At 28.4% G+C, this 9,698-nt stretch overlaps 1 long non-coding RNA gene across 2 annotated transcripts; it reads left to right on the top strand.

Moving 5' to 3' along the window:
* Positions 1–207: 207 nt before the first annotated feature.
* On the top strand, positions 208–3,038 carry LOC110921975. Of its 2 annotated transcripts, XR_002582748.2 has the most exons (6): positions 211–347; positions 873–940; positions 1,893–1,966; positions 2,219–2,310; positions 2,670–2,737; positions 2,819–3,038. It is a non-coding gene; the product is annotated as an uncharacterized LOC110921975 (long non-coding RNA). The 2 variants fall into 2 exon arrangements; XR_004886516.1 differs by lacking the exon at positions 873–940 and having other exon boundaries at positions 208–347.
* The last annotated feature ends 6,660 nt before the right edge of the window (positions 3,039–9,698 follow it).

The following is a 9,698-nucleotide window of genomic DNA, read 5'->3' as shown; positions in this document are numbered from 1 at the left end:
CGATCCTAAATCTACTTTATTTATGTTATTCAATTCTATAGAAACTTGATTTTATAAAGATTGTGTCGAATGCTATTAACTTCTTCTTTGTCCTAAACTTTGTAGATCTGATCATAAAAATTGAAGGTATGTTGTTTTAATTTGTTGTTTATCTATTGTGTATCTTTAATCTAGCGATTGAACATTTATCTTTCTATTTAATTTTTTTGCAAACAAAATCAAGATCAGAGGTTTTATTATCATCATCTACATATATCAAAGTTACTGATTTTTGTTGATTTTGTTTTTCATGTGGAACCCTAAATCTTGGATAAAATCGGACTCCGATCATTCGTGAACCAACAGAGGTTAGTTAAATGTTATAGCTGTTTCCTTTTTTTTTAAGTTTGTGTAGGTTTGATTTTATCCTTTCTGTTCGGTATTTCTTTTTTTTTTCGTTGTTTGTTGGTTGTTTGTTGATGATGATTTTGCATTATCCGATTCCAATCATATGAAATGATATTTTGTTGATATTTTGATTTTGTTCTCATGTTACTCATATTTTTATTTACAGTCTTTTAGTTTGTTGTTGATGATGATATGTTTTGATTGTGTCCGATGTTTTTTTGATTGTGTTGATGAAGATTTACAGTGGTCTGATATTTTTTCATCCGGTATAATGTTTTTGTCTTCGGAATATTGATTTTGGTTCTAAAAATAAATATTTTTTATTTTTTTTAAACCGTTTCTTTTTATTTTTGAATTTGGAAGTTTCTCAATTGATTAAATTATCTTTTAAAGCTTATTGATTGTTGATTTAGGAATATTGATTGTTTTTCTATAAATACTTTACCGTTTTATTTTTTTTTTAAACCTTCATATATATTTTTCAGATATGCATCCCTTGCACAACAGTCCTTCATTTTTAAAGCTTATTGATGAAGATGACCCGATATTTTTGGTACGTTTATGTGTATTCTAATTACTAATCATATTTTAAGTAAACTGATATTTATCTTTTTTTTATTTTGTTTTAAACTTATAGCAAATAAATGGTGATTTATATTTAGTATGATAATTTATGGCATTGGATGTTAGTGATATAATTTTCAGAATTCAAATTTTAAATTTTAAATTTTGAGGTTTCTAATTTAAATTTTAAATTTAAAATTTTGAGCAATTTTAAATTTCGTTAGTGATTTATTTTTAGTATGATAATTTTGCGGAATTAAGGTTTCTGTTTCTATAAATAAATGGTGTTACGTTTTTTGAAACCTCAAATTTAAAATTTTAAGGTTTCTATTTATATTTCCGGAAATTAAATTTTCAATTTAAAATTTTGATCAATTTTAAATTTCGTTAGTGAATTATTGTTAGTATGATTATTTTCCGGAATTAGGGTTTCTATTTCCGGAATTCAAATTTTAAATTTATATTTTTGAGCAATTTTAAATTTTGTTAATGATTTTTTTTTGAAACCTCAAATTTAAATTTTAGTGATTTATTTTTAGTATGATAATTTTTCCGGAATTAAGGTTTCTATTTAAATTCTAAATTTAAAAGTTTTCCATTAATGTGTTTCATTTTAAATTTCGAATCTGTAAATTGAATTTAAATTTGAAAGGTTAGACTTTCCTAATAAGTTTGCTTGATTTACGGGATTGGATATTAGTGATTTGATTTTCAGATTTTAAATTTTAAATTTTGAAGTCAATCATTATTTTAAATTTAAATTTTGAAGTAAACCATTATTGTGTTTGATTTTAAATTTTGTATGCTTTGAAATCTTGATGTTTTTTTATGAGATGCTTTGACTATATTATTTGTAATTTTAGGGATGCTTCGAGCCTTTGACTATTGTTTTTGTACTCGAGTTGCATATCTCACAAACTTTTTGTGTTTTGTAATTTTAGGTGAAGAGCTTCTTTCAGACTCCTTCCCCTACAAGGAACTATTGAATGGGTTCCTATGAGAAGTTGAAGAAAAGGTATATCTTGCACTGTTTTGTGAGTTATAATTTTTTGTATTTTAGTTATAATTTTTGTATTTAATTAGTTTTTAATTCTTTAAAGATGTCTTTAATTTCTTTTTAAATTTGTTTTTGTTTCTATAAATAGATTAGTGTTGTTAAAGATGATTTTTGTATTCGAAATTATGATTCGGTTTCTGTAAATAGACTTTGTTTCTATAAATAGATTACCGTTATATTTTTTTTAAACAATGGTTACTTCCTTTGCAGTTATGGATAATGAAAACAATGCTCCTTCGTTATTAAAGTCGATTGAGGACTATGATCCTATATTTTTCGAATTGTTCGTCGACCAAAAACAGGTTAGTTCAGTTTTGTTGGTGTTGTTTGTTTTTTGATATGTATAGTCTTTCTTTTTTATTTTTGTCTTTAGGTGTTAATTTGAAATTTTATGTGATTATCTTTTGAAGTTCTTATGGTTTGTTTTGTGAGTTATAATTTTTTTGTATTTAGTTATGATTTTTGTACTTAGTTAATTGTTAATTCTTTAAAGATGTCTTTAATTTCTTTTTAAAGTTGTTTTTGTTTCTATAAATAGATTAGTGTTGTTAAAGATGATTTTTGTATTCGAAATTATGATTCGGTTTATGTAAATAGACTTTGTTTCTATAAATAGATTACCGTTATATTTTTTTTTAAACAGTGGTTACTTCCATTGCAGTTATGGATCATGAAAACAACGCTCCTTCGTTGTTAAAGTTGATTGAGAACTATGATCCTATATTTTTGGTATGTTTCTTAAGTTTTCAGTTTTGTGCACAAAATAAGTTATTGCAACTTATATGTTTTTTTTTTTGTTTCGATTGATAGGAAATACCATATGATTTTGCAACCTTATTGTGGGGAGAACAACTTCCATATGTCAATGTCTTAAAATTAGTGATGATGATTTATCGTGAGTCATTGAGTTATAATTTTTGTATTTAGTTAGTTGTTAATTCTTTAAAGATGCCTTTGATTTCAATTTTAAAGTTGTTTTTGTTTCTAAACAGATTACTGTTGTTAAAGATTATTTTTGTATTCGGAATTATGATTCGGTTTCTGTAAATAGACTTTATTTCTATAAATATATTACCATTATATATTTTTTAAAACAATGGTTACTTCCTTTGCAGTTATGGATCCTAAAAACAACTCTCATTCGTTGTTAAAGTTGATTGAGGAATATGATCCTATATTTTTGGTATGTTTCCTTAGTGATTTGATTTTTAAATTTTAAATTTTGAAATCAATCATTATTTTAAATTTAAATTTGAAAGTTTTCCATTAATGTGTTTGATTTTAAATTTCGAATCTGTAAATTGAATTTAAATTTGAAAGGTTAGACTTTCCTAATAAGTTTGCTTGATTTACGGGATTGGATATTAGTGATTTGATTTTCAGATTTTAAATTTTAAATTTTGAAGTCAATCATTATTTTAAATTTAAATTTTGAAGTAAACCATTATTGTGTTTGATTTTAAATTTTGAATGCTTTGAAATCCTGATGTTTTTTTATGAGATGGTTTAACTATATTATTTATAATTTTAGGGATGTGCTTTTATTTTGATTCATTAGATGTTTATTTTGGATGGTCCGGAGTTTTTGGCTGCAACTATGTTGGACAGAGATATGCTTGCTATTGCTGTAAATTGGTACCATGTCGGTTGGTTTTGCTTGGTAAGGTTAGACTTTCCTAATAAGTTTGCTTGATTTACGGGATTAGATATTAGTGATTTGATTTTCAGATTTTAAATTTTAAATTTTGAAGTTAATCATTATTCTAAATTTAAATTTTGGAATAAACCATTATTGTGTTTGATTTTAAATTTTCAATTTCGAAGTCAATTATTATGTTAAATTTAAATTTTAAAGTTTGCCATTAATGTGTTTGATTTTAAATTTCGAATCTGTAAATTGAATTTAAATTTGAAAAGTTAGTCTTTCCTAATAAGTTTGCTTGATTTACGGGATTGGATATTAGTATACTTTGTTTATTGGGTTTTAACTAATAATTTGATTGACTCGGTTGTTAGATTTGTGACGATGCGTCGGACAAACAACATTGGGAAAATATACAGCCTTGAGCCTTGGTAAGTTAACACATTAGTTAAGGTTATGATGTTTTTTCATGGCACCGACACATTATTGAGTAGTAGCGCATTAGGTTAGTGATATTAAAATTTGTGCCTTGAGAAATTTTGTATATTGATTGATGTTTGAAATTGATTGTGAGGTCTTTGAATGTGCATTGTATTGCTAATTGATGTATGAGATTTTGTTGATTGGCATAAGGTATTAGATAAGATGTGTTTGAAGTTGTGAAGATGAATAAGTGAGACATGTGTAGCAGATATTAGTGAGTGCACAACACATTAGTTAGGGTTTTGAATTATTGCTACATGTTAGTGATGTTAGAGATTGTGTTATGAGAAATGTGTAGATTGAATTATGTCTGTGTTTGATTGTGACACCTTTGATTGTGCATGAAATTGCTGGTTATATGAGATTTTGTTGATTGTAGACAAATAAGTTTGAACAGAACTTATTAGATTTGAAAGTTTGCCATTAATGTGTTTGATTTTAAATTTCGAATCTGTATATTGAATTTAAATTTGAAAGGTTAGACTTTTCTAATAAGTTTGCTTGATTTACGGGATTGGATATTAGTGATTTGATTTTCAGATTTTAAATTTTAAATTTTGAATTCAATCATTATTTTAAATTTAAATTTTGAAGTAATGGCAATCTGAGTCTGATTTTTTTTCGTGATTAATATCCGCTTGAGTAACCCAATCTGAGTCTGATTTTTTTCGTTAACGATTCTGGTAAACTTTCCCGATTTGGGTTTTCTGCAAGGCTAATCATCTAAATTAATTTGTTATTTTTATGGTTTACCATTGCATAAGTTAGTATAATTTGTTGACAAAGTTTTGTTTTGTGGGATAGTAGTCATAAATTGAGTAATATTCAAGGTTTATGTGTTTTTATTTTGATTCATTAAATAAGATGTGTTTGAGTAATATTCAAGGTTTATGTATGTATGAGATTTTGGTGATTGGCATAAGGTGTTAGATAAGATGTGTTTGAAGTTGTGAAGATGAATAAGTGAGACATGTATAGCAGATATTAGTGAGTGGACAACATATTAGTTAGGGTTTTGAATAATTGCTACAGGTTAGTGATGTTAGAGATTGTGTTTTGAGAAATGTGTAGATTGAATTATGTTTGTGTTTGATTGTGACACCTTTGATTGTGCATGAAATTGCTGGTTATATGAGATTTTGTTGATTGTAGACAAATAAGTTTGAACAATTAGATTCACATTTAAGTATAAAAAATGAGAGGTTGTTATAATCTGAATTATATTCTGAACGAAAAACTGAAAAGAAAAGGAAAAAAGAATAATTTAATACAGAGAAAAGAGGATAGAGAGAGAGTTGCCACATTTTTAAAACAAAAAATATAAGGTAACCATGCTTCTAAAATCTACTATACTTTTTAATAATATTTTGTGGAAAATGGACTATATTGGGTAGGTAGTCAAACATGGTTTTTAGGGTCAAAACGACTGTGTTGGGTTGACTCGGGACACTTTTATGAAAAACTTGATGTTTCTGACCTTAATAAACCATTTTTGTAGATGACCAATGTATATCTCTATTTGAGGAATTCTCCAAAGATCCAGAGCCGATTGTTTCATAGAGCTGTGAAGTTGCGTTAAACATACTGGATTTTGAATGATCCGACAAACCATTCGAGGTACTTGGAAGATTAAGTCTCTTATCTGGGTGGTTGTTACAGGTTTAGGATGCTAAATGATTTTGGATGTACTCTGCGATGTCGATGATGCAGAGATGTTGGTGAAGCTCAGGTTAACAACTTCATGTGTATATTTTAATGAATAAAGTTTTTGTTGTTTATATTTTCTAATTTAAACTTTTAATTAACTTCTAAATTTAATTAAATGAGTTTGTTTTGCAGGTTCGAACAACTTCATGTGTATATTTTATTATAAAAAAGAAAAGTTTTTTTTTTTTGTTTCATGGGTCGTTCAGAGAGGCAAGTTTCTGCCTCCGGTTCTTGCCCGAAGTTTCTGACCTTACTCGCAACCCATTGACTACAACTTTCAATTCAAAACAATTATAAAAAAATTACGTTTGAAAACATGTATTTTTATTTTATTTAATGACATAACTCGATTAATATAAAGTAAATTTTTCTACCCGCGAAGTTCGCGGGTGATAACCTAGTTATATTATAAGAGGAACTTCAGTTTGTTTGCATATTGTTCAACTGGAATTCAACTACATATTTTTAGGTTTAAAATTTGTTATTCGTATCAGAATCAATCATAATTTTCTTTGCTTCCTCATTTATTTTGGAGTGTGTGTGAATGATTTTATATAAAAATCTGTTAAACATAAAAATTAAATTAAGGGATGTTCCAACCAAGTTGAAAGCTGGAGGTCGGTAATCTATCTACTATAATAAAAGAAACCATCTTTTGGACACATGTCATTCTCTCCTTCAACCCCATAAATTTTTATTTATATTTGTTTAATAAATTTCTTTTAATAATAATATTAATCATGATTGCAAAAGTCGCTAGGCGCTCCCTAGTCGGTCGACCGGGGAGTTGAGAGTACTCGGTCTAGGCGGAGAGTACTCAGGGAGTACTCGGACATGTTAAATTATAAAGAAATTACTTTTTGAAGGTTAAATATATGTCAAATAACATAAATTTACTAACATTTATAACAAAATACGTGAAAATGATATTCATTCTTTAATATGATGGGCATAGAAATTATGTTTTATTATTATTTAAGTCAAACTAGGCTCGAGTTGACCTACTAGATCCAATTCTGGCCGAGCTTGACCGCGTTTGACCGACTTCAAGTAATTAGGCGGAGTCGAAGAAAGTCGCCTCGGCAGCCTACCTTGTAGCGACTACTCGGAGAGTACTCGGCCTTGGAAACCTTGTTTTACAACCATGATATTAATAAATAATCAATATATATATAGATATCACTTATTTTTATCTTTATCTTTATCTAAAATTAATAAATAACTTCAATTTTGCAATTTAGCCCTTTGTTTTTTTTATTTTAACCCAAATTTTTTCATCTTTTGCAATTTAATCCCAACTCTTTTTTATTTTCAATTTTAGTCCACCATACTTTTCATCTTTTCCAAGTTTTTCATTTCGTTCTAAATTTTGTGAGTTAACGCATCGCAACATGCGTGTGATGTTCAACATTTTTTCGTATATTTTTTCCCATTTGATTGGCCCGTCGCGTCACATCTATTTTTCTACGTTTGATAAGTTCGTCTAACACGCGGGTCCTGGATGGACTTAGTTATTTTTTCTATGTTTTACGTTTCGATTTAATTTCTCAGCAACGAGCGTGCGCGATTCAAAGATTTTACGTCTTCTTTTCATTCGGCGTTATTTTTTTCCCGTTTTTATTTACTTTGTTTTTACAAGATTTTCCGGTGTTGGTGGTCGCTGACAATGTATTTTTTCCCATTTGATTGGCCCGTTGCATCACATCTATTTTTCTGCGTTTGATAAGTTCGTCCAGCACGCGGGTCTTGGATGGACTTAGTTATTTTTTTCTATGTTTTACGTTTCGATTTAATTTCTCAGCAACGAGCGTGCGTGATTCAAAGATTTTACGTCTTCTTTTCATTCGGCGTTATTTTTCCCCTTTTTTATTTATTTTATTTTTACAAGATTTTCCGGTGTTGGTGGTGGCTGGCAATGTTTTGTTTTATTATTTGCTATGTAAAATTAGATTTAAGGATATAATTTTTTATTATTTTATAGATTTTTCAACCCGACTACACACGGGTTTTTTAAAGATACGATATATTTAGTGTTTAATATACAAAATTACATTTATTTAATCTATGTAACAGACATGGTTTTTAAAGATATAACTCTTTTTTAGATCTATTCAACACGTGTAATATACGGGGTTTTTAAGGATGTAATTTTTTTATTATTTGGTAGATTTATTCAACCCGATTATACACGGGTTTTTTAAAGATACGGCGTTTTTAGTATTTAGTATACAAAATTACATTTATTTAATATGTGTAATATACATGATTTTTAAAGATAAACTTTTTTTATTATTTGATATATAAAATTACATTTACTTAATCCGTAGAATATATGGGGTTCATAAAGATATAAGTTTTTATTATTTAATATATAAAGTTACATTTAATCAACCCGTGTAATACACGGGGTTCTAACCTAGTTATCAATAAAAAAAGTCGAGGGCTAAAGTTGCACTCTCATTTTTCTTTACAATATTCAGAAATATACCCGATTAGCACCTCAAAACATAGCATTCACATCCAACCTCCAGATTATGTGAGAGGGATTTTTATTTTATGAAAAATGATTGTAGGTGGTTATAAGTAGACTAGAGAGAAAATATTACTGTTTATCTGTAAATTTGATGGGACATTGTTCACTCTTTGGGCATGTTTGACATGAAGCTTTTAAGAGCTTTTAGGGGCTTCTAGCTTTAAACTTTTAAGAAAAAACTACTACTCAATAAAAAGAGTTGTTTGGTTGAAAGAGCTTGAAGTTTTGGTTGAACGCTCCTACTAGTAGCGTTTAGAAGGAGCTACAAGCTTTTAGGGAAAAATGACTATTTTAACCTCTAAAGATAATGAAGTTTTTAGTTATGTCTATTTTGGTTATTTTATACATTTTATTAAAAGCTCCATTTACTTTTGTCAAACACCTAAATATATCTAAAACGCTACAGCTACAGCTACCAGATTCCAACCACCAGCTACTTTTGCCAAACATACCCTTTATAATTTTTTAATATATTTTGAGAAAAGAGAAAATGTTACTCTTTATCTGTAAATTTGATGGGACACTGTTCACCTTTTATAATTTTTTAACATATTTTAGTTGTGAGTGGAAGAGAGAGAAAATATGAAAGGTTAGATGTGAATGCTCTGAGAACTATACTATCAAACAAAATAAAAAGGGTTATTGTATTTTATCACCCATAACTATTGGCTATTGGCCGCTGTCACCCCAACTATCACTTTAACGCCCGTCACCCCCAATTTAACACTTAGTGTGTTCTGTCACCATGTCGTCAACTGACTACTAACTTTTGATCCTGTTACTATACATTTGGGTGTCCTAAGATTCCTAAAACCTTCGTAAGATCCCTATGACACCCCAAAAGTATAGTAACAAGATCAAAAGTTAGTGATCAGTTAACGATGTGGTGATATAACACACTAAGTGTTCCATTGGGGGTGACAGGCGTCAAAGTGATAGTTGAAGGTGGCAACGGCCAATAGTTGAGGGTAATAAAATCCAATAACCCAAATAAAAACTAAGGTGACAAACAATCCACAACTCAAAACACGCTGCATAATAACAAATTCTAAAATTACTTTCGATCAATAACTTTAAGTAAATTGTTGACTAAAGTACATTTTGTATATGCCATCTTTTTTGACAACAAAAAACTAATAGTCAACATGAAACTCCTTATAATACTTTAGGGAGTGTCTTGCTTAACTATAACACCAATCAACTACACATGTGACAACATAAATATATGTTATCACAAACGGAAAGACATGCAAAAATTGACCCTTACATGTTTACACAAGAGAAAACGCTCCTAATCAGTGGCGGATCCAAGAATTTTTTTCCTA

This window comes from Helianthus annuus, chromosome 17 (genome assembly GCF_002127325.2).
Source record: "Helianthus annuus cultivar XRQ/B chromosome 17, HanXRQr2.0-SUNRISE, whole genome shotgun sequence".
NCBI classification, from domain to species: Eukaryota; Viridiplantae; Streptophyta; class Magnoliopsida; order Asterales; family Asteraceae; genus Helianthus; species Helianthus annuus.
The sequence above is the reverse complement of the archived record's forward strand: the minus strand, read 5'-3'. Positions and strand labels throughout refer to the sequence as shown.